Here is a 25669-nt window from a genome sequence, read left to right as displayed (position 1 = left end):
TCTGGTGGCTGTGTCTGCTGAGCAGATCCGCCATCTGGTTGTCCCTGCCTGGGAGGTGTTCCGCCATGAGGAATATGTTTCTCTGAATGGCCCACTTCCACATGCTTTGCGATAGATGTGACAACTGTGGAGAGTGTGTCCCTCCCTGCTTCTGTATGTAGTACATGGCAGTCATGTTGTCCGTCCGGATCAACTCGACCTTATTGCACAAATGTACCTTTAGAGCCTTAATTGCCATGAAGATTGCCATCAGTTCCAGCAGGTTGATGTGCATCTTCTTTTGCTGTGTCGTCCATAGTCCCTGCACTGTGTAATGGAGGACATGCGCTCCCCAGCCCAGGAGAGATGCGTCCGTTGTTAGCACTATTTGTGGTACAGGCTCTTGGAACGGTCGTCCTCTGCAAAGGTTTTGCGGGTTCCATCAATGCAGAGAGTTGTATGCACGACCGGTCACAAACACTAGGTCTTTTTTAACTGTCCTTGAGCCTGGTTCCACTGCCGTGCTAAGCACTCCTGAAGCGGACGCATATGTAGTCTCGCGTGAGGGACTATAAAGATGCAGGAGGCCATCATGCCTATAAACTGCATAAACACTTGTGCTGGTAGCGAGTGTTGTGGCCTGAATTTCAGAATCAGTAATTGAATGCTGTTGATTCGTGCTGAGTTTGGCTGTGCCTTTGCTGCCAGAGTGTCTATTGTCGCTCCTAGGTACTGTTGTACATGGGCGGGTTGAAGATGAGACTTTGGGTAGTTTAGTGAGAATCCAAGGCTGTGTAGGAGGTGAATAGTGTATGACATGTGGTTGGCACACTGCTGGGCTGACTTTGCTTGGATAAGCCAGTCGTCCAGATAGGGGTAGACATGGACATGGTTTCTCTGTAGGTGCGCCGCCACTGTCGCTAGGCACTTGCTAAACACCCTGGGGGCTGTTGTCACCCCGAAAGGCAGGACCTTGAACTGGTAGTGCCGATTCTGTATTGTAAACCTGAGATACTTCCTGTGTGCTGGATGTATTGGTATGTGGAAATACGCATCCTTTAGGTCTAGTGTTGGGAGGAAGTCTCCCTGAGTGAGCAATGATGGAACCTGCTGTAAAGTGAGCATGTGAAAATGTTCTGACAAGATGTATTGGTTTAGGGGCCTGAGGTCCAGTATTGGCCTGAGCGACCCGTCCTTTTTGGGGATTAAGAAGTACAGCGAGTATACCCCCGTGCCCTGTTCTTGTATAGGGACGGGTTCTATGGTCCCTTTTTGCAGTATGCTGACGACTTCTTGCTGCAATAAATGTAAATGCTCTGCGGACATAGGACGGTGTTTTGGGGGTATATTGGGTGGAGTGGATGTTAGCTCTAGACAATAGCCGTACTGAATAAGTTGTCTCACCCACCTGTCTGTTGTAATGCTCTCCCAGACTGGCAGGAACTGTTGTAATCGTCCCCCGACCGGTGTTACATGGTCTGGGGGCAGTGACAAGGCGTCACTGTTTATTATTGGCGGAGGATCTGGTGTTGTTATTTCCTCGTCCTCTGCCTTTGCTGCTGTTGCCACGGGATCCACCTCTATTATTTTTATTATAGGTGGTTTGCGTGCTGCCTTTATTGTATGGGATCTGTTGTGATGCCTGGCCTCGTGTAGCTTCTCTGTTACTGGAGCGACGAAAGGAACCTCCTCTGAACTGTTGGGACTGCAAGGCACCCATAGACTTGGCTGTCTCTGTGTCTTTATTAATCTTTTCTAAGATTGTGTCCACATCAGGACCAAATAAAAAATCAGGGTTGACAGGCTGATTTAGTAGAGTGGTTTGAATCTCTGGTTTGAACCCAGAGATGCGCAACCAATCATGTCTCCTGAGCATGACACTTGTGTTGATGGCCCTGGCTGCGGTGTCTGCTGCGTCCAGCGCACATTTAATGGATGCGTTGGATATTAGTTTCCCTTCCTGGATTAGCATCTCTGCTCCCTCTTTGTAGGCCTCAGGCAAATGTTGTAGCAGTTGCTCTAGAGTGTCATAATGCGCCCTATCGTATCTGGCTAATAGGGCCTGTGTATTAGAAACCCTCCAGAAATTGGCTGCATGAGCAGCCACCCTTTTCCCAGAAGCTTCTAATACTTTAGATTCCTTGTCTGGAGGAGGAGCGTCACCCCTACTCTGTGAGTTTGCGCGCTTACGAGCATTTGAGACCACCAAAGAGTCTAACGGCAGCTGTCCCTTAATATATGTAGGGTCCACCATCTGTTGCAGAATCAGATCCAATTACATCAGAAAGAGGCTTAAATAGAATAGATTTAACACAAAATGCATTGTCTCCAGAAGCTCCTGAATTTAAAAAGCTTGATGTTGCAAAATTAAAAGCTGATTTGGAGGAATTAATAATTGGCACAATTGGTACTGACAATTTGAGATTGTATCAGAATGATGAACTTCTTTTTATTTGTAAGAGTATTCAGTGGAAAACGAAAAACAGGTATGAGCAACTGGAAGAAATGGCTGCTGAATTAGAAATTGATCTGAGTAAACAGAAACATTTGCAGAAACATTATAGAGTGGATTTTTCTGAAAAGGATATTGATAATCTTAATACTGCTGGAAGAATGACCCATATTAAAGAATTGATAACTTTTCTGAAAAGATTAGGTGAATTAGGAAAATGGAGAATGAAATGGTCAAAGAATAAAGAACAAGACAAAAGAGCCAGTAGTGAAACTGTTTCAGAATTTCCAATGAGGGAAATAGCAGGTGGAGGATATGTGCATGTCCCTTGGTCCAGACAGGATATTCTGTTGTTTACCAACGATTTCCCTCGGTTGAGAGAGAAGCCTGTTGAATGGTATCGACAGGTGGATAGATTTATTAAAGTGTCAAAAGTTCTGTGGATTGATCTGGATGGATTTTTTGACATTGTTGTCCCGACAGATCTTTGGACAGAATGCAAAATTTCTGTGAGTTGGCCAAAAGAAGAACCTGCTCGAGACACAATTACAGGTGCCCCATCCAAAGATGTTATGGATATGTATAATAAAGTAATTTATTGGCTGAAAGGGAAAATTCCCCCAAAAGAAGTAGATTGGGTTAAAATTGACAGAACAAATCAAGAGCCAAAAGAATCATTACATTCTTTTTATGAAAGATTGTTGTTAGTATTTAAACAGTACAGTGGCTATGAAAAATTAAGTGAAAAGGACATGAGCCACTTTATTTACAGATTTGTCTACGGCCTGAGACCTGAAATTGGTGAAATGATTAAAAATGGAATTGTGTGCTGGCAATCACTTTCGGTTGATGACATCCTGAGAAAGGCAAAATATTGCAGTGATGAGATAGATGCCAAGCAGAAAAATCTTAAAGAGAAAGCAATGTGGGCACAAGTGAAAGTAGCTGAACAACAGCAAATGGCTTTTGATAATAAAAATGTGCAACAGAATCAAGGTAAATTTAAGAATAATTTTAATAATAAACCTAAATTTAATGTAAATGTTGAAGAGTTAAAACGGAAGCTCCCATGTTTTAATTGCGGTGAAATTGGACACTGGAAACGCGAGTGTAAAAACCCGCCCAGAAATTTTAAAAATACCTCATTGAATCCACAGATGCAGAGTGAGTTAAATCAGCAGCAACAGCAACAGCTACAGCAGCAATTAAATGAGTTAAGTCAGCAGCGACAGCTACAGCAATAGGTAGCGAATCAGCAGAGCCAGATTCAGCAGAGCCAAATTCAGCAGAGCCAGATTCCACAAGCACCATTTCCAAACTGTGTAAATGCTCAAAGGTTTACACCAGAAACAGGTTTCTGTGGAGGTAATCAGGTAAATAATGGGTCAAAAATAAATATGTCAAATGCTTCTCAGCAGTTTTGGTTGAAAGGTAAGGAAGAGAGTGATTCATCAGAAGATTACTCATGACGGTGCCTGAGAGAGGAAGAAGAGTGTGTGCTTGGACCCACTCTTGAGGTAGATCAGTCTGGTCCATTTGTTAATGGTAAAGTGAATGATGTAGATATCACTTTTCTTGTGGACACAGGTGCTACCCGTTCTTCTGTTAGATCAACAGAAATAGAAAACCTTCCTCTCTCTGGTGAGTCCATCCAAGTTGTAGGTGTAGCATATCAGTAAATTAAAACAAGTCTGACAGAGCCTGTAAAAGTTGAAATTGGAAACTACAAAGATAAACACAGGTTTTGTCATATAGTTAATGCTTTTATATATATTGTGTTAAGCTAGCATGAGTTTATTAAATGTTTAAACAACATATTTTCCTTCGGCTTCAGTTTGCACACGGCACATAATTATTATTGTAGCTTTCAACCTAGACGAAAGATGTGATTCATTTGAGAATAATATGTTATTGCTCTGATATCAGTCGTGCTTGGTACACTTGGTACACTGTCTGCACACTGAGAACTATAGCCTCTAAGAATAACCTAACACAAGGCTGCTGGGAGACCCAAATGAGACCTTCTTAGATATAATATAGTATGCTAAATAGGGTGCGCGAAATATAGGTGATACAGATTTCTATAGATTTTTGCATTATAATATGCTATCACCGTTCGCTTACTATGGACTAGTGACTATGCTGATAACTCTGATTTTTATAATATGTATGTTGGTATTATATAAGATACTGCGTTTGAGAACCTTGCATTGAAAGATAAATACTTCAAACTTGCACGTGTGTTCTTTTACTCCCCGTTGTGGTTTGAAATGATTATAAAGCGAAAGAGTGTTCATGTGTTCCACGATACCTGAGGTACCCTAAAGTTCATGTTCTGGTTTGTCTAAGTCATTGGGAGTTTGTTATGACCAATGAGACACTGTAGCTAGCTCGGTAAGGGGATTTCTGATACTAAGGTGAGTTTTGGGTCACCCTAATTCACCCAGGTTCTAGATCTCTGTGCACAGTTCTGTGGGAGAACGGAAACCCTGCTACATGGCGCCCAACGTTTGTTGGCCTTATATCATGACACTCGAGTAGTATATCATTCAATCCTTAACCCCTTCATTCCCGTTTCCGGAAAACGGCGGAGTCGGAAAAACCTACCTATTTTTTAAATAGGTCTTTTCAAGCTTGAATCTATCTAAAAACGGTTTCCTTGAATTACTACCCAGTTGTGCTACAAAGTAATCTTTGTTTTTTTCACGTTCCTGTGCAGTCATGGCACAAGCCGAGGACATCCCGCTGCATAGTCGCATTGCGGTGCGGGACCATTTACGGGCTTATGATGTCCCTTTGGAAGGCTTGGCTGTGGTTCTGTTGGTGAGTGCGGAACATGCTTACCCTTAGGAACTGTTTTATTCGTGGGTGACATTTCCGCCGGTGGACGCGAATTCTGGTGTGTTCCACTCATACACTCCGTCAGCTGTACCTGCTGCATATGCTCCGTACAGAGCACAGGAAGTACCTATTGATGTTTGGCAGCATGGAGTTTGGTTTGGTGGCGCCCTACGACAAACTTTAACCGCTCCGAGGTTAGGTCCTTTGTCCATTCCCGGCACACCTTGACTCGCTTTGGCTGGATTTACTCCTCACCCTAATCGCGCCACTTGTAACGTGGGTGACCTGCGACGTCTTCACGAGGTCGCGGTTGAAGTGATTATGGCACTTGTTCATTACACGAGTCGTAATGTTCAAGGCGCAGCACCTAGGTCAGGCTGGTTTGAAAATCAGTCCTGTCATGGTGAATTCTGTAATGGGCAAGAAGCCCCAGGATAAGGATGACTTTCCTTTCTGGCTTGCCGAGAAATTCGACCAGCTGGAGGCTGTGTTTCCTAATACGAATCCTGGTGAAAAACACTGGATTCTTACGCTTAGTTTGCCGAAAGATTTTGCCCCTGAGCTTGTTGACTGTGAAACATGGGGTAAGACTTTTGCAGCAGTCTATTCGAGGTGCTTTGGCTCCCCGTCTATGTCCAACCTGTCTGCGGTCCTTAAACGTGTTCAAGATGATTACGGACCGGAGTCAGCGGTTGAGTTGGGTATGCGCCTGTGTGGCTCCTTTGAGGTGGTCTGCGATCTGATCCTTGCGAATGTCAAGGGGGATGCAGTGAACTTCCAGGTGGCTAACGCCTTGGCGTTGATTCCCGACGTGGACAAACCCGTCAGTTAGCAAGGATAATTGTGGCGGCTTATAAAATGGTTGGCCGCAATGCCAAGGGTCTTAAGACTTTTTCTGATAAAGAGAAAAAGCAGCCCCAGGGACAGTCTTCAGAGGCAAACGCTCAGCCCAAGTCCAAAAAAACAAAATTGGCCTAAAAAACAGAATCAGGGTAAGCAACAACAGCAACAACAAACACAGGTTTCGCGCCCTGCTCCGTCAGTCGGAACGAGTTTATGATTTGCGCGACCGCACGATGATTAAATCGCCTGAACGTTTTCAGGCTTCTGACCAACGCTCTCCTCGTTCCTTTCAGGACTCATCGGCTCCGTCAACCGGTGGTGGAGGGGGCGGCAGGGGCCGGGGTGGCCAGCAAGGACGTGGTCAGCCCCGCCCGCGCAACGGTGCAGACAAACAGGAGGGCTCTACGCCTCAGAGACCGCAGTTTGTCAAGAAGAAAGTCACAGCCTTGACAGCGCATCGATATGCCCCAGATTGTGAGAACGAGGCTTCGGAATCTGACTTGGGCTCTGACCTTGCTGGACAGCGCGGCGGAGATTACCATAGTGAGAGAGGCCCTCCGTCCACTACTGAAGGTGACAGCGACTGACACTTATGTTGTGATTGAAACAGCAGATACAAGAGTTGCTCCCCCTGATCGACTTTTTGAAATTGTCTTGTTAATTGAAGGTGATATACAGCGTACCGTTAAAGGGGTACTTTAGGAAAATCTTTCGTCTACATATGACATTTTGCTTTCGGAGGCTGACTGGCCCCTACCTTTTGTGCTCGCAGCTCCACGACGGGAGGAGGTAATCCTCCCCAGTTTCGCGAACACAGTTTCGAGAGTGGAAGCGCTGCACTTTGCAGAAGAGTGGGCTCTGTCGCTTGCACCGGCTGTGTACCGTAATCAGTGTGGCTGGGATAAATTGTCCCCGAACCACGAGATTCCTTTACGGTCTCAGCCGCAGCCTCAACCTCAATATCCCATACGACGTGAAGCCAAAGCTTCAGTCGCAGCGATCCTTGAACAATTGGAATATCAAGGAGTAATTGAAACATGTGTGTCACCGATGAATAACCCCCTTTTTACTGTAAACAAACCGGACGGCTCATACCGTTTGGTTTTGGATTACCGGCATTTAAACTTGCATTGCCGTAACTGTGCAGTACAGAATACTCACGGCTCTGCCCTTGTAAATAGTCTTGTGCGTAAGCGGTTCAAAACCACGCTTGACATTTCCAATGGTTTTTATGCCTATTCATTGGACAGTCTAAGTTCCCAATGGACTTCTTTCACATGCGGCGGGGTCCAAAAAATGTTTCGGCGTCTCCCAATGGGCTATAAGAATAGTCCTGGCGTATTTTCCGCACGCATTGTCTCACTGTTGGAGAGGATCGACCCTGATGCTTGTTCCTATGTGGATGATATCTATCTCATAGACGACGAACTTTGGGAGCATCTGTGTTGAGTGAACAGTATTATTTGTAACTTTGCAGACATGGGTTACAAGTTTAATTTTGCAAAGTCGCACATTGCAGAATACACAGTGTTGTTTCTAGGCTATGAACTAACTAATGAAGGAAAAGGCTTGGCACCTCACTTCCTGGAGAAGTGCGCACAGTTGCGCTCTCCGACAACATTGAAAAAATTACAATCATTACTGGGCTTTTTGAATTTCGGGAGGACATACATTCCGGAATATGCCCAGCGTATCAAGCCTTTGTATGCTTTGATACAACCATCTTTTTCCAAATCATGCTGGCTGCCTGAGCATTCAGCTATTCTGCAGTCATTGCAAGCTGATTTGCTCGCTTCTGAATACTTACAGACTCGTGATAACCAGACCAACCTGGTGATAAGAATTGTCCCGGGGACGGTAGGTTTCACGTACCTAACTTTTAATGAAGGAGATACAGTACCTATGGCTTACAAGTCACACTTGTACACTTCGGCTGAATTGCGATTTTCCACTGTGGAGAAAGTTTTGACGGCTGTGCAGATGGCAATTCTCAAAGAATGTGCCCTGTCACAGGGAAAACGCATGTTGGTTGTTACCCCGTGTCCTGCCTTGGAGGCAGTTACGAAAGCCAGTGTACCAAATTCTAAAGCTTTGCACCCTCGGTGGATTCAATGGGCTGCATCCTTGTCATCCCAGGATGTCACGTTTATTTTTGACGCCACTTTACGGTCGCAGGAGTTCTTACAGTATGAGTTTGTTCATCCTGCTCCTTTAGCAATGCGGCCGTTGGAGGATTTCCGTTGCATCATTTACACTGATGGTTCGGCGCAGGTTGCGCATGGCTCTAAACATGCCTACGTTTCCGCTTGCGCTATTGTGGTCGGTGCCATGGTGAACGATGAGTTCAAGTCCAGAGTCGTGCACACGCAGACGCTTGGGGACTGCACCGCGCAATTGGCTGAGCTTCGTGCTCTGATGCTTGCATTGGAGTACGCAGATCCGAGTGTGACAGCTTTGGTCGTAAGTGACTCTTACTACTGTGTCCAGTCTTACAATGAGAACTTGTTCTTTTGGATTCAGAATGAATTTCGTGATTCCAAAGGTAGCACTATAAAACATAAAATGATCTGGGTCCGAGTGGCAGAACTCAAAGAGAAGTTGCCACCAATTGTTTGTAATTCATACTCTTGGCCATCAGCGCGTGGGGGTCCACGCTGTCGGAAATTCGCTTGCTGATGAAGCAGCGAAGTCAGCAGTATCAAAATACTTAGTTGCAGCAGTCACGAGGTCCAAAAGTAAGATAGATGATGACATCTTGGCAGCGGTTGCTGCTACTGAGAAGGGAAGTAAATATTCTGCGGGGTTCCCTTCTAAATACACATACCACTTAAGTCCTGATAAGGTTCCTTATGTGAAAATTCCTGGAGTTGGCGAACGTTTAATTCCCAACTCGGATCGCAGGGCTTCTTTGATTACAGCGGCTCATGAAGGTGTGGCGTCTGCGCATGCGGGCGTCTCGGCCACTGTAACTCAGCTACAACAGAGGTTCTGGTGGCGGGGACTGTACAAACAGACGCGCGATTATGTCCTTCAATGTGACATTTGCCAGCAGATTAAACCTTCAACTGCTGCGCGTCCGCCTCAGACACAGTTGTACATTTCTAATAAACCACTGGGGTGCTATTATTTAGATCACTGCGGTCCTTTATCTTCTGATACTGCATATAAGTATATCTTAGTAGCAGTTGATTCATGCACACGCTTTGTGTGGGTTTGGCCTCATCGGAGCGCTGATTCACGGACTGTCATTAAGGATTTGCCAGTCTTTGTAGGGATTTTTGCCTGTGGTACCTTCCATTCGGACCAGGGTCCGGCTTTCGCCTCTAAGGTGTATAAGGATGCTATGGTTTCGTTGGGGGTCCAAGTCAAGTTTTCGTCTCCGTACAGACCCGAGGGAAATAGTGTAGTTGAACGAATGAACCGTGACTTAAAGCAATCTTTGACAGCTCGAGTTATAGACACTGGCAGAAACTGGTTAGCCCACCTCAATGGCGTGCAGCGTGCGCTTAATAATCTCCCTAGAAGGTCTCTGGGTGGGCGGACCCCATACGAAATGCTCTTTGGTATCAAGATGTACGTCCCTGACCTCGACGGTCTAGACTGCAAGGCCCAGGCCACGGCCTTTGACGTAGATGAACATTGCAATGTTTTACAGGATCTACAAAAGACCAGAGACAGTCTAGCGAAGGAACATTTGCCCTCCACATCGGATGATGCGTTGCAGATCCCGGTAGTTGGCTGGCTACCCCAAGTTGGAGAACTGGTTCGAGAGAAGATCGATAACAAGAAAGAGTTTGGTCCCTCATATCGTGTTCCGGTTCGAGTTCTTGGAGTGAAGGGCACGAGAACAGTCATTTTACCACCACTTCCAGGTCGTAAGGAAAACAGATTTATCTCTATTGACAATGTCAAGACACACAGGGTGGGCGATTCTTCATAGCATGACACCGGCTTTATCCTGTCCTTCCATGGTGAGGCATTCTGTGCTGGCTATTACTTCTGGTGCAGAACAGGAGGTGTCCCTTGAGATGCCTGCCATATCCAGTCCTTTATTAAATACTATTCCTGTTACTAACATTGATGAGCTGAACTACACCTATCCTGCTGACTTATCTATGCCAGATTTGCAGACTCGTTTGGCCGACCAGTCAAGATTCTCTTTTGACTGTTTCGGAACTTTCAAAGAAACCCTCAACTATTGCAAAATATGCCACCTTATTTAAAAAACATTTTTTAATTCCCCCTTGGACATACATTTGGTTGATTCTATTTTCATTTTACCTTTTTATGTCAATTGGTTTTGTGTTTTATTTTTTCCGCCTGATCGATGGTCACTATGTTAAAGAAAGAACAGGAATTCGGTACCTTAATGGAACATTGGCCCCTCTTTCCTCTTCACATTCAGCACACAGACTGAAACGAAACTTGAATACAGTCAACATTACTGCTTGGCCTATCCTTGATGGGATTGTGTGGGATGCGGTTAGATTTCAAATACATGGGCCCACTGAAGTGATTAATGTTCCGAATGTGCTTAGAGTAAACATGGGGGATGTGATTAAACAAAATATACGTTCTGATGATTGGGATATTCAGGCCGTAGAAGAATTATTCTCTGATTAGAAATACTATGCTGCGTTTGATGCTGAGGATTTATATTTAGATTCTATTAATTATGGTGATTTGTTTTGTTTTCAACATTATGGTAATCATTTTTTACATAAGACAAATTCCAGGAGGGTTGCTGTAAATTACACACAGTGGGAACATTGCCCTGCTCCATTGGGAGGCAGCTCCAGTACATTTCTGAAAAAATATTCTTGTTTTACAGATTTTAATCAATCAAATCCTGAGTCATTTTATTTCAAAATGACACAAAAGTCCATGTCCAAAGTTAGACTTATCGATACAAAAATGCTGTACTCGAAGTCCTTTCTATACAGATTAGCTGTAGATGGCTACGAGTTTTGGAAAGGAACAATTGACCTTAAATCGGTTTGGGGTACCAAAGATTGGCAGGTACAAGGCACTGAGGCTTTGCGTCGTGCATGTCTCATCCCGAATCACATGTTGTTTCTAAATTCATCCATTTTCCAAACAACATGCTTTGGATTGGCTACTTCTAAAAAATTAAATACACCAATTATCCCCGAATTGGAAGAATATTCAGGATGGGGTAATTATACTGAATTGTCCGTTCGTGAGTTACAAGCTCTATTGCACAATTCGTCCTTTAATATATCCAGTTTGGATCCAAAGGGTTGGCAAAGAAGTGCTGATTCTTGCCAACGTTGTTTTTTGGGTTTGGCTGAAGGGTTCACACAAGTCAGACCTGATCCACGTTTTGAAACTGATTATACTGTCACTACTTACTCTGTGGGGAAATTGTGTCAGAATTGGTTACAACATTCCACGTTAGCTGCAGTTAATCTACATCTGTCTCAGTTTAATGATAATGTGGATTTAAATGATTTTATAAAAGGCCCGGCTAATGGTAGGTCTAAACGGTGGATTTCTGCGGTTTACAATGAAATTTGGAAATATTCACAAATTGAGGCTGCTAAACGCCTAAGGGCGATTGACCAAGCAAATTTGGAAAAAGTGCTTGCATTTGTTGATAACAGTATTAACATGCTTTCTTCCCGAATTTACACGTTGAACAATATTGTCTCTTCTGTGGTTGACATTGTAAATGATGAAGTATCTTTATTGTACCATAGACAAAATCAATTGCGTTCTGTGATGCAGTTTGCATGGAAACTACAGACTCTGAAAGCGGGTCGCGTGCCTTGGAGTTACATGAACGTGTCATCATTATTTGCCCCATTTAATTTGACTGACAAGCAGCGCATGCTTTCCATGCGAGATGCATCATTTTCTATGTTGCACATTGAAAAGTTAGAATCTTTGCCCTTTTCTGTAGCTGAGGCAGCTGCTGCTACTTGGCTTATCCATGGTGTTATTACTTTACCATTTGCTTTGTATAAATTTACTAATTGTATGCGATATATTGCAATAGGGCGATATGAACCACTAGGCAGTGCTTTCCTACATGAGGCATGGTCTTTACCATACACATACAGATGCCTGAAGGATGGGAAGGAAGTGAATGTGAATGGTGAAGAATGCACGCAGTCGCCTGACCGTTCACTGATATGCAGACACATCCAGTTGCATGGTTCTTGTAATCAGGACCGGCCTAATTTAGCCTGTGTTTTAAAAGGCACACCGGTTCCTGCAATAGTTCCCACATTTACTTTATTGACAAACGGTAGTTATTTACTTTTGAATAACGAGGAGTGTTGTGGGTTAATGGTCGGTATCGCCTATGTGGTTACTGTATCAGAACGGGTGGTGTGTTGCAAGAACGTGTTATATCCACCCACGCATGGGAATTCAGATGTTTCCATCTGGCCGCGCATCCCAACCTTGAGAGCGGAGTTCAATGGTATGAGCCGCATAAGGGCTCTTTTGTCTCAAAAAGAAGTGGCCCTGAGCTCGGCCCGTGAAACTTATGTCCTTCACATAGCTAACACACACACAGAGGTGCAAGCACTTTTAAATACTGACTTGCCGTTTCATTTCTGCGAATTGGTTCATCAAATCTTTAATGCCTCCTCCACGTCTGGGTTAGCTCATTTTTTTAAATTGGTCAGCAGTGGTCTCGTGACTACATTTGAAAAGATTTTTGGTGTTATCCCCGCTTTCTTCCATTCAATATTTTCGAGCTTGTTTGACGGATTCCCTGTTTTGCTGGCTTTAGCTGCAGGCGTTTTGATATTATTCGGCTACCTAAAACATGGATGCCCGTCCTGCGCACGAAGCCGCTCAGCCCCTTCTGACACTGTTTCGCAACCGGATGCTTGATTACTATGGCACCCTGCCGCTTGCGACCTTAAGCACGGCATTTGGATTATCGTTTTGATTTTCCTATTTCACATGTGTCCAGCCTGTGTTTCATTGCCTGAGCTGCGATTTTGACTGGGCCATTGATTTGTGTCTCTGCTTGCCGTTATCTCCTGAAGTCGATTTTAATCACCTGATGGGCCCCGTAGTTGCTCACGAGTTGGTTTGTTCTGGCGAAAGGATTATGGCCTTGGCAGCGATGCATGGACTAATGGGTCAGTGGGACATCCCACCAGCGGCGCATGAGTTTCTGGCACATGGCGTTCTTGAGAACCCACCGAGTTGTCCTCTGATGTTGCTAGAGTGTCCGGTGTTGGAGAAGCACGTATGTTCTTTCCCATTGCCTAATTGGATGGCTGAACTGTTTTCGGATGATGACAGTGATTTCATTTTGGAAGCTGTGGCTACCTATTTTGCATATTCTATCCACCCATGAGTGGCTTTGGAGACTTTCACCATACTGGCAAGTGACTTTTTAGTAATTCTGAATGGTGCCATTTTTTTCTTATAGACAATCTACTTCATATGTTCTATGCCTGTGATTTTATATTAGGCCTCAAGTTTGAGATTTTTTACATTTTTGTTTGGCCATTATAGGCAATCATACATATTTTTGTTTTGATAATTTTTATATACATATACATACATTTAGCTTGGCTCAATATTATTGAACTCTGCTTTCATGTTATGCCTTTATTATATTATTGGCTTGTTTCTTGACCGTCCTCGGATCATTGGAGGGGTGTCATATTAGCATGAGTTTATTAAATGTTTAAACAACATATTTTCCTACGGCTTCAGTTTGCACACGGCACATAATTATTATTGTAGCTTTCAACCTAGACGAAAGATGTGATTCATTTGAGAATAATATGTTATTGCTCTGATATCAGTCGTGCTTGGTACACTTGGTACACTGTCTGCACACTGAGAACTATAGCCTCTAAGAATAACCTAACACAAGGCTGCTGGGAGGCCTGATCCTCGCACCACATTAGACATAACACAAATAATGTTGCTGCCAGCATTGGGCTCTACGCGGGTTTAAGATAGAGTTACTGAGAATGCAAAAAACACACTTGATGGTGCTTCACATGCAGAGAGTTGGTAGCTGATGATGTGATCTTCTTCTGCTGACATTTAGAGGTAAGGGCCCGCCCTGCTAAAACCCAAATGAGACCTTCTTAGATATAATATAGTATGCTAAATAGGGTGCGCGAAATATAGGTGATACAGATTTCTATAGATTTTTGCATTATAATATGCTATCACCGTTCGCTTACTATGGACTAGTGACTATGCTGATAACTCTGATTTTTATAATATGTATGTTGGTATTATATAAGATACTGGGTTTGAGAACCTTACATTGAAAAATAAATACTTCAAACTTGCACGTGTGTTCTTTTACTCCCCGTTGTGGTTTAAAATGATTATAAAGCGAAAGAGTGTTCATGTGTTCCACGATACCCGAGGTACCCTAAAGTTCATGTTCTGGTTTGTCTAAGTCATTGGGAGTTTGTTACGACCAATGAGACACTGTAGCTAGCTCGGTAAGGGGATTTCTGATACTAAGGTGAGTTTTGGGTCACCCTAATTCACCCAGGTTCTAGATCTCTGTGCACAGTTCTGTGGGAGAACGGAAACCCTGCTACAGTTTCTGGTTTGTGACAGTAGTCCAGTAAATCTGTTGGGTCGTGATATATTGTGCAAGATGAATTGCAAAATATATTGCTCACCAGATGGCATTGAGTTACAAACATCAGAAGTAGATGGTCTTTACAAATTGACAATGTTGATGGTTGAAGGAGAAAATAAATTATTATTTCCTGTCTTTGACAAAAATGATTTGCCAGAAGAGCTCAAAAAGCCAGTCAAACCAGAAATTTGGGACTTAACTGGGAATGATATGGGTCTTATGAAAAATGTAGATCCAGTAAAAATTACTGTAAAACAAGGAATAGATTTTCCGAATGTTCCACAATACAAAATGAAAGCTGAGACAATTGAAGGTGTCATTCCAGTGATTGAGAATTTCATAAGTCAAGGTGTACTAAAAGAGATTGAGAGTAGCCCATGTAATTCACCGATTATGGGTATCAAAAAGCCAAACGGAACATATAGAATTGTTCAAGATTTAAGAAAAATTAACCAAATTGTTGTTCCATGTTGCCCAATTGTTCCAAATCCTGCGCTAATTCGTTATCAGATTCCGCATGACGCAGAATGGTACACGGTCATTGACCTGTGTAATGCCGTCTTTACAGTTCCACTGCATCCAGAGAGCCAGCAAATTTTTGCATTTAGGTTCCAGAATCGTATTTTAGCATGGTGTCGTATCCCACAGGGGTATACTGAGAGTCCATCTATCTTTAATCAGTTATTAAAGAAATCCCTGGAAGATCTGATATTGCCTGGAAATTCTACATTGGTTCAGTATATTGATGACTTGCTCGTGGCAGCAAAGACACGAGAAAATTGTGTAACTGATACCATTACTCTTTTAAATCGATTAGCAGATGAGGGACATAAAGTGTCACCTGCGAAATTACAGTTTTGCAAACAAGAAGTAAAATATCTTGGTCACAGAATTGCAAAGGGAATAAGACAAGTGACTATTGAAAGAATTAAAATGATTCGAGCAATTCAGCCCCCGACAACACAAAGGCAGGTCAGAATGTTTCTGGGAATGGTTGGATATTGTCGTCAATGGATTAGTGGATTTTCGGTAATTGCAAAACCACTACAAAGACTGACAAAAGCAGATATAAAAGATCCAATCAGATTGTCAAAAGTTGAATTAGAAGCCTTTGAACAGTTAAAAAGAAGCTTATGTGAAGCTCCAGCTTTGGGAATGCCAGATTATGAGAAAGAATTTGAGTTGTACTGCAGTGAAAAGGAAGGTTGTGCACTGTCAGTCCTGATCCAGAGACATGGAAAACTGAGAAAACCAATTGCTTATTTCTCAGCTGTTTTGGACCCTGTTGCAAAAGCTTTGCCAGGTTGCTTAAAAGCAGTGGCTGCAACAAGTGTACGTCTTGAACAAAGTGAGGGTATCATTATGGGATTTCCTGTAAAAGTATATGTACCTCATTCAGTTGAAATTCTTCTTACCAGAAGCAAAACTCAGCATCTAACCAGTAACAGGTTGACAAAATATGAGAAAACAATTCTGGGATCAGATAATGTTTCAATTGCAAGATGTGTGAATTTAAATCCTTCCACATTATTGCCGGATTGTGTTGTTACTGAAGTTAACAATGAGAATGACATTGATCATGAATGCCTGGATGTTGTAGATTACTGCACCAAACCTCGTCAGGACATAAAAGACGTTCCTTTACCAGAATCTGATTTGATTTACTTTGTTGATGGTTCCTGTCTAAGATCAGAGGAAGGAATTCTGAGAACAGCATACTCAGTATGTACAGTTTCAGAGGTTGTAGAGGGTTCACCTCTTGATGGGATTCGTTCAGCTCAAATAGCAGAATTAATTGGTTTAATTCGAGCTTGTGAAAGAGCAGCTGGTAAAAAAGTAACCATAGTGACTGATAGTCAGTATGGGTATGGCGTAGTTCATGACTATGGTCAGCTCTGGTCTCAAAGAGGTTATTTGACCTCTGCGGGAACGCCAATCAGAAATGCAAAATTGATCAAAAGATTGATCGATGGCATTCAATTACCAGAACAAATTGCTGTCGTAAAATGTGCACCTCATGAAAAAGGTGAGGATTACATTACCAAAGGTAACGCCTACGCAGATGAAAATGCAAGGTAATGTGCAAAGAATAATTTCTCAATCAATCGTGAAAAAGACAAAAGTCACATGTTGAACTCTCTCATGCTAATATCGGTAGTTGAAACATGGCAGGGAGTAAAAGAATTACAAGATGAGGCAGATGAAGAAGAGAAAAACACATGGTTAAAAGCAGAGTGCAGACAGCGAGAGGAAGATGGAGTTTGGGTCTACAAAGATGGCCGACCTGTAATGCCAAATTGCATGATTGCTGACATGGCACGGATGTACCATGGTCCAGGGCATTTAGGGAGAGATTCCATGATCAGACTATTCAGAGAAACATGGTTCAGTCCAAAATTCAGAATCATAGCAGAGTTACTTTGTTAAAGATGTTTGACCTGTCAACAAATGAATCCAAACAGGAAAACTGTTGTAAGTTTGGGAACCATAGGACGGGAGGGTGGTCCTTTTACCAGATTACAGATGGATTTCATTGATATGCCAAAGCACAATAAACTGAAATATGTGCTTGTATTTGTTTGTCTGTTTTCAAGATGGGTGGAAGCTTTCCCAACGCGTCATAATGACTCAGTCACTGTGGCAAAATTACTTCTGAGGGAGATCATACCTAGATATGGCTTTCCGGTAACTATTGAAAGTGATCGCGGAATGCATTTTGAAAACAGATTGCTAAAACTGATTTGTGAAGCTTTAAACATTGAACAGATGCTGCATTGTGCATACAGACCAGAAGCATCAGGTGTTGTAGAGCAGATACATGGAACAATAAAAAACAGGATTTCAAAAATGTGTCTAGCCACAGGAGTGAAATGGACAGATGCTCTTCCACTTGTTCTAATGTCTTTAAGAAGTACTCCAGAGAAAAAGACAGGCCTTAGTCCTCATGATATCTTGATGGGCAGAGTAATGAGGCAAGCATTTGTTCCAGTTGGCAAGCTTTTGAATATTAATGATAGTGCAATCATTGAATACTGTCAGAACCTTTCTGATGTAGTTAATTCTGTATTTCATCAGGTGGGAACAGATGTAATAACTAAGGAGAAAGAACAAGCTCATGATCTGTTGCCTGGAGATTGGGTGAGAACCAAAGTGCATCGAAGGAGAAACTGCTTAGTACCTAGATGGCAAAAGGCAAGACAAGTAATTCTTGTCACAACAAATGCTGTTAAGTGTAGAGGTCTGAAAAGGTGGGTGCATGCAAGTCATACCATTCGTGTACCACCTCCTGATAATCTTGACGAAGAAAGTGAGACAACAACTGATTCTGATTCGGAAGGTGATCCTGAAGATCAAGAATCTGATGATCAGCAAGAAGATCAACATCTGGAAAATCTAGACGCAGATCAGGCCTTGAGTGAAAAAGATCTGGCAATTGTGACTGGAGATCAAGATGTTGATGAAGATTTGAAAGAAAAAGAAGATTCAGTAAAAAAAGACTCCGAGCAGGATAAAAATCTGAGCAAGGAGAGTATTGATTCGGAAGGTGATCCTGAAGATCAAGAATCTGATGATCAGCAAGAAGATCAACATCTGGAAAATCTAGATGCAGATCAGGCCTTGAGTGAAAAAGATCTGGCAATTGTGACTGGAGATCAAGATGTTAATGAAGATTTGAAAGAAAAAGAAGATTCAGTAAAAAAAGACTCCGAGCAGGATAAAAATCTGAGCAAGGAGAGTATTGAAAGGCAAAAGAGTAGCTCTGTGTGCAGGAGCAAGAATTCTGAAACTGGGAAGCTAAAGGTGACCCCTGAAGAAGAGAAAGAATTACCAAGTACCAGTTGTAAGGATGATGTTTCTAATGGAGTGAAGCTACAGAGTAAAGAAGTTCCTAGATACAGATTTGAAGCCTCAGAAACAGACACAGATGGGAGTGATGAAGAGTCTGAAATAAGAAAATTCAGAAAAAGAGCTTGGAAAGCTGAAAGTAACGAAAACGTGCCCAAAAAGAAAATCTTGAGGAAAGGAGATATTTGGCCAGAAGATAATCTAAAGTTCAAACTGGTGAAGAAATCAAAAGAGCAGATCAACGAAGTTTCTAGTCAGGGAGGTGACTCTGATAAGAAAGACGAAAAGAATAAGAAAATTGAAGTAATCACTCGTAAGACAAAAAGATTAATAAAGCCAAATCAAAAGTATAAGTCCCCAGAGTGGACGTACATCATTATCCCGCCAATTGTTGAGGTAGGAAGCAGTAGTCAAGAAGATTTGGAAGAAGCTAGTGACAATGATTGAAATTGTTTAATTTTGGATAAGGGTTTTGGATTCCTGGCATAAGGCTGAAGAGAATGTGTTAGGTGACATAAGGTCAAAGAAATTGTGTTAGCTGAAAAACACACGTTCATGTGACGCAAGGTCGAAGAAAAGCTGTTTTAGGGTTCTTTAAAAAAAAAAAATTTAAAAAGGGGGATATTTTTTCTTTTAGTTTTAGTTTTATAGTTCATTAATAATTTAAAAATTTTGTTTTTGTTTATTCATAAAAAAAATGCCTAGCTCTGGTACTTCAAGGTGCTCTATTTTGAAAAGATGTTGCAAAATGTCTTCAATTTGTGTGGTTCTTTTAATACTGGTTTGGTTAATTTTAGCTGTTGTATACCCTTTTGGTATTGATGAACAGAAACTAAAGACTAATATAACAAGTAAGGTAGAGACTAAACATGAGAAACATGCTGGCAAGTCTAGCAGAGTTATTGAGCATAATCCAGAGATTCATCAAGATAGATCTGTTGGAGATTATTCTAGCAATTCATTTTCTAGGCTTCTGTCTGAATATGTTAAAGTAATGAATGTAAAGGATTGCTATGTCTGTGTGAAGCTGCCTGCTTCTGTCGCATAGGGGGTTACTTATAACATGTTACCTCTCACATATGGCATCACTTGTAGTGTAATTGCTAGTCTGTTTTATCAAACTGGTCGTCTGGAGTATTATTACTCAGACTTTGATGAGGTTTTTGCAAACCTCAAAATTGTAAATAGCTTAAATAAAGTAAAGCCTGCAAAGCAGATGAGGGAATTCTTTTTAGTAACTAATGAACTTAATTATGAATATGCTTATAGAAATAATCTAACATGCAAAATGAGAGCTGAAGAAAAGACTTTCCTGAATATGGTTGAGGAGAGAATGGCTATTTACAAAAGAAATGAGGTGCTTAAACATGCTAAATCCAAGTTCTGGCAGATGGAGGATGCTAAACTAAATGGTGTTAACACAAATGCAGCCATACATATAGATGAACCAGTTAGTGGTAAATTTTGCATTAGAAGAGATAACACATTTTATGATAACTTTTCTGTTGGTGCTAGTCAATGTGAAGATACTTATCGTATCATAGGGGGATGGGGATTTAAAGGTGGTAAAGATCCAATTTTTCCTGGAATTTATTTTATTTGTGGTAATAAGGCATATTTTAGCCTCCCAGACCATTGGTATGGGACGTGCTATCTTGGATTAGTATTTCCAAAAATGTTCCATGTTGACAGAAATGAAAAGGGTACCTTTGAATTTGGTGAACACCTGAACAGGTTCAAAAGAGAAAGTTTTACAGAAGTCTTGGGAGACATCTTTGGTGCAGTCATTCCTATGGTAGGAATTACCATGAATTCAATCAAAATTAGGAAAGTTTCCACAATTGTAGATAGATTGTCTACAGATACAGCAAGTGGTTTCCAATTGGTCAACACAGAACTTGTTGCTACCAGAAGCATGTTTATGCAGAATCGTCTTGCATTAGACATTCTGCTGGCAAAAGAGGGAGGAGTCTGTGGGGTTTTACATGTCCAGCATTGTTGTACTTATATTCCTGACAAGAGTCGGAATATTGAGTCGCTTATTAAAAATATACCTGAGTTTCATGAAGAGATAGAACCCCTGGAGGAAGAAAATTTCACTGAACGAATAGGCAAAAGGATTGAGGCAATTTAAAGAATGGCTTTCAGAAATTGGTGGCTCAATCATTGGCAAAGTGCTCTATCCAGTAATTGTCATCATTATGGTGATATTGCTGTTAAAAATTAGTTGCATGATTCACAAGAGAAAGAAGCATCAGAAAGAAAAGAGGAGGATTTACAAACTTAGAAAGGAACAAGAGAAGGAATATGAGTTAGAAGAGATGCGAAGGAATCAGTTTGAAAGTGTTGAGCAAACAGTGGAAACAGGGGTTTAGGGAGACTAATACTGAAAGAACTCAAAAAGTGACGTCTCTAAATTGTATTCAAAATTTTCTAAATTTTGGGTGTTGTTTGGTGATTTTGAAATCACCAGATGAGGGAGTTGATGGAGCGAGTTTCAGAAATAGTTTTATTCTGGCTCGTGAAATTAATTCCTTGTAACATGAACTAATATATTAATGTGTTATTACATGTTTGTTGTATTAAATCAATTTAGATTAAAAGATCATCATTGCATTATACGCGGGTTTAATGATAAATGTGCTCTTGTTGCATTTGCTGGTGTGTTTAATAATACATAACTAATGTTGTTTTGTTTGTCCTATTGTCTTTGTCAACATTAATGCGGCTGATTTATTGATGGCATGTGTTTAATTTATATGTGCTATTGCTTACGTTATGTTGTTTTCTATGTTGTGTTAGTATTTCTTTTTATCATTTCAGATTTATGCTGGATTTTATGAAGAAAGGTAAAATATAAATGTGCTGCTTTTTAATGTGCTTCTGCTAGGTGACTTGTACTAATGGGATCATATTAGTAATAGAGGTTGAGTAACAGAACGACTTTCTTTTCTTGTATTAATTATTCTTTTGTGTTTGTTTGCATACTAGCCCGAGAGAATGGCTTGAGGCCTTGTTCTGGAAAAATGATGGTTAGCCTGTATGTGAGCAGAGCCAAGCACAGCCATGTTGAAGCTTTTCCACAAAAACTATTCTTTGGAATAAACTGTAGCCTAAACAAAGAGACTTGTGCGTAATGTGCTCTGAAAGATATTCTTACAAGGCCAAGGAAGTGACAAGGGATGGTTTGGCCGAGCTATGGAGGAAACAGTGAAATGACTTTGGATACTGTATAAATCCTTCAGAAGCCGGTGTCGCTTCATGTCAATGAACAATGATGAAATTACGTTTTCACTTTTGGAAGCGGTGGCCTCTGGTGGTCTGACAGACAGCAACCAATCAGGGTGCTGGAAATTATTAAAACATATCGTTTAGCTAGATTAGTGAGTTAGAAAAGGTATAAAAACTTAGCCCATTGAGGGGAGCGGGGCTGACTGTTCCTGAGGGCGAAGTGCTGTCCGATTTTTGTTAGACACATAAGAATTCTAAATGCATTTTTAAAAATGTTTTCCTTTTCAGGTCAGAAAGCTTAACATAGGGAATTAGGGTTGATGTTTATATAATTCATTAATTCTGTGCAATTTTGAAGTGCCAGACCCTTTGTGCCAATAAACTAATGGATAATACTGATTTATTAAAGCATTTTTGAAATTAATAAATCAGCTAATAAAGATTTTGAAACTGAACCTTTTGAATCTTAAAAATAAAAGACTTAAAATGTCAAGCTGGTCTTGATTAATTTAGTCGTTACCATCAGTTAGAACCATCGGCTAAAGTGGTCTAGTTAAATGTTAATTCTTATTTACTTATGAATAAAATGTTATACTGTAGTTGTATATAATGTACATATGGGTTTGATAGCGTGATTAATTAGGCCACATGATTCAGCTTCTTGAATTTCTGTCTCAGTTCTATGGGCCTTGTTAAATATTTAGTAAGGTGAGTATTAGGTAGTGAATGGTGATGCTGTAGAGACGGAATTTCTAAAGTGACGCTGAATCATAGTCTTGCGTGAGGGACTATGAATATGCAGGAGGCACCATGCCTATTAGCTGCATAAACACTCGAGCTGGTAGTGAGTGTTGGGGTCTGAACTCTTGTATGAGCGTCTGCATTCACTGGATCCTTGCTGTGTTGGGATATGCTTTTGCTTCCAGTGTATTTATTGTTGCTCCCAGGTACTGTTAGACGTGGGAGGGTTGTAGATGTGACTTTGGGTAGTTTAGTGAAAATCCTAAACTGTGCAGGTGGTGGATGGTTTTTGACATGTGGTCGGCACATAGCTGGGCTGTTGGCGCGTGTATTAGCCAGTCGTCCAGATAAGGGTACACATGGATGTGTTGACTTTTGAGATGTGCTGCCACTGTAGCTAGACATTTGGTGAACACCCTTGGAGCTGTTGTCACTCCCAATGGTAGGACTTTGAACTGGTAGTGTTGTCCTTGAATGGTGAACCTCAAATACTTCCTGTGAGCTGGGTGTATTGGTATATGAAAGTATGCATCCTTGAGGTTTAAGGTTGCTAGGAAGTCTCCCTTGCGAAGCAATGGTAAGACTTGCTGGAGAGTGAGCATGTGAAAATGCTCTGACAGAATGTACAGGTTGAGGGGCCTGAGGTCCAATATTGGTCTGAGAGAACCGTCCTTCTTTGGAATCAGGAAGTATAGGGAGTATACTCCTGTGCCCTGATGTTGCAGTGGGACTGGTTCTATGGCCCCCTTTTGCAGCATACTGATGACCTCTTGCTGAAGTAGCGTTATATGTTCCTGTGACATAGGACGGTGCACAGGTGGTATGTTGGGTGGAGTTGAGGTGAGCTCTAGGCAATAGCCATGTTGGATAATTTGCCTGACCCACTTGTCTGTGGTGATATTTAACCAGACTGGCAGAAATTGTTGTATTCTTCCCCCGACTGGTGTTATGTGGTCTGGGGGTAGTGTGAAGAAGTCACTGCTTTGTGTTAGTGGAGGATCTATTTGCATTGCCTCCACAACCTCTTCCCTTGGTATTGTTTCCTCTGTAACCACCCCTACTGGTGTTCTTGTTATATGTGCATTGTGTGTTACTTTTGTAGTTTTAGGATTGCAGAGATGTTACCAGTGCTCCTCCTCTGTAATTGGAGCGACGAAAGGAGCCCCGGTGTTGTTGGGACTGAAGAGCTCCCATAGACTTTGCAGTTTCTGCATCCTTCTTCATTTTGTCCAGAATTGAATCGACTGCTGGACCAAATAAGAAGTCTGGGTTGATTGGCTGATTAAGAATTGTAGATTGTACTTCGTTCTTAAAGCCTGATATACGAAGCCATTCGTGGCGCCTTAGAAGCATGCTTGTATTGATGGATCTGGCAGCGGTGTCTGCTGCGTCTAGGGCACATTTAATGGAAGCATTGGTGATGAGCTTTCCCTCTTGTATAAGTTCATCTGCCTGCTGTTTGTAGGGATCAGGTAAGTGTTGTAGAATTTGTTCTAAACTGTCGTAGTGCGCCCTATCATATCTGGCTAGCAAGGCCTGTGTATTGGCTATTCTCCAGGAGTTTACTGCCTGAGCCGCCACTCTTTTGCCTGATGCCTCAAAGATTTTAGACTCCTTGTCTGGAGGAGTGGCCTCTCCGGTAGTCTGCGAGTTTGCACGCTTACATTTGTTGGATACCACCAAGGAATCTAGGGTAGCTGCCCTTTGATGTATGTAGGATCTATAGGTGCAGCCCTGTATTTTTTTAAATTCTAGGGTTTATGACCCGTGCTCTTGCAGTGTCTTTAAAAATGTCACTTGCATGTTTTAATACCCCTTTTAGCATTGGGAGTGTTTTTACGTGTCTCTCAGATGTCGTCAGGGTATCTAAGAGGAAGTCTTCCTCAATAGCATCAGAGTGCACATCTACATTGTGGTAGGTTGCTGCTCTATCTAGTAGTGAAATAAATGCTACTGTATCCTCTGTGGGTGATGGCTTAGTAGGGTATACTGCAGGGTCTGTAATGGGCAGAGTCCCTTCAGTGTCTGGTTCCCCTCCTCCACCCCGTGACTGTGTGTCTGGCTCTGAAAGTGGGTTTTGTGGATAACCAAAACCGACATCTGCGTCCTGATCTTCATCAGGGTTGTAGTCAGAGCGTGCAGGTGAGGTTGGGGTAAAAGGAGTAGTAGGCATAGCCGGAGTGATAGGTTCAAAGAATATAGGAGAGGTAGCACAGTATCTCTTCTTCTTTAGTGGGATTTTTGGAAGGTCTTCAGTTGGTAGAGGCCTCTTATTTTTAGGATAAACAGTCACTTTCCCAATTTTTGGGTCAATGTAGATTTTTGACTGGTTTTCTGTGGATGGATCTGGGTGAATAAGTTCCTCTTCCACAGTTTTTGGTTTGGGTGCTATAACCTTCGGTTTTTGTTTGTTCGGGTCGACGCTTTTTGTGGCTTCGACCGTTTTAGGTGGTTGGATCGATTTAGGCTGTTTTTCAACTGGTTTTGTTGGTTGAACGTCCTTGGCTGGCTTCACAACCTGTTTCGGACCAAGTGGTCTTGTCGGTTCGACAGTGTCTTTATGTTGTTTTGGAGCCTGTTTTGGCTCGACGCCCTTCTTCGGTTCGATGGGCTTAGGCTCGGCTGATTTCCTTACGTCCACCTTCGGTTTCGCTTTCGGGTCGACTGTAGTTTTTGGCGTGGGCCTTGTTCTGTCGTCGACCATTTTTTTCCCTTTGTCGATACCTGAGGCTGATTTGCTCGATTCGACGTGCTTTTTGGGGGTCAATTCGACGTGCTTTTGTTTTTGTGTCGAATTGACGATTTTTGGCTTCGAGGTTGACTCGACGGCCTTTGACTTTGAGCTCGACTCAACTGTTTTGCTCTTCGATGTCGACTCGACGGTCTTTTGTTTCGAAGGTTGTATTGTTACCGTGGCCTTCGGATCGACGCCTTTCGGCTTTGTGACCTTCGGTTCGACGTAATTTGGTCCGAAGACTGTATTGTCGATTAGTTTCGGTTTCAATGGAACCGATTTTATGTGACGTGTCTCAGAGAGCTCTTTTGATATGTTCTTAGCCGGGCGGTATGGCAGGGCTGTAGAACGAGGAAGTTGATCTTGGCTAAGGCCTGCTGGCGATGCCTCGACCTGA

At 42.1% G+C, this 25669-nt stretch overlaps 1 protein-coding gene across 2 annotated transcripts in view; it reads right to left on the bottom strand.

Annotated features, from left to right (window-relative positions):
- The window catches only part of LOC147722733 (NFX1-type zinc finger-containing protein 1-like), a 1249199-nt gene that overhangs the window by 553766 nt on the left and 669764 nt on the right, over nucleotides 1-25669 (bottom strand). The gene's annotated exons all lie outside the window — the stretch shown is intronic.

The sequence above is a fragment of the Lissotriton vulgaris genome, chromosome 4_1 (assembly GCF_964263255.1).
Source record: "Lissotriton vulgaris chromosome 4_1, aLisVul1.2, whole genome shotgun sequence".
NCBI classification, from domain to species: Eukaryota; Metazoa; Chordata; class Amphibia; order Caudata; family Salamandridae; genus Lissotriton; species Lissotriton vulgaris.
This window is presented reverse-complemented; position numbering and strand designations above follow the sequence as displayed.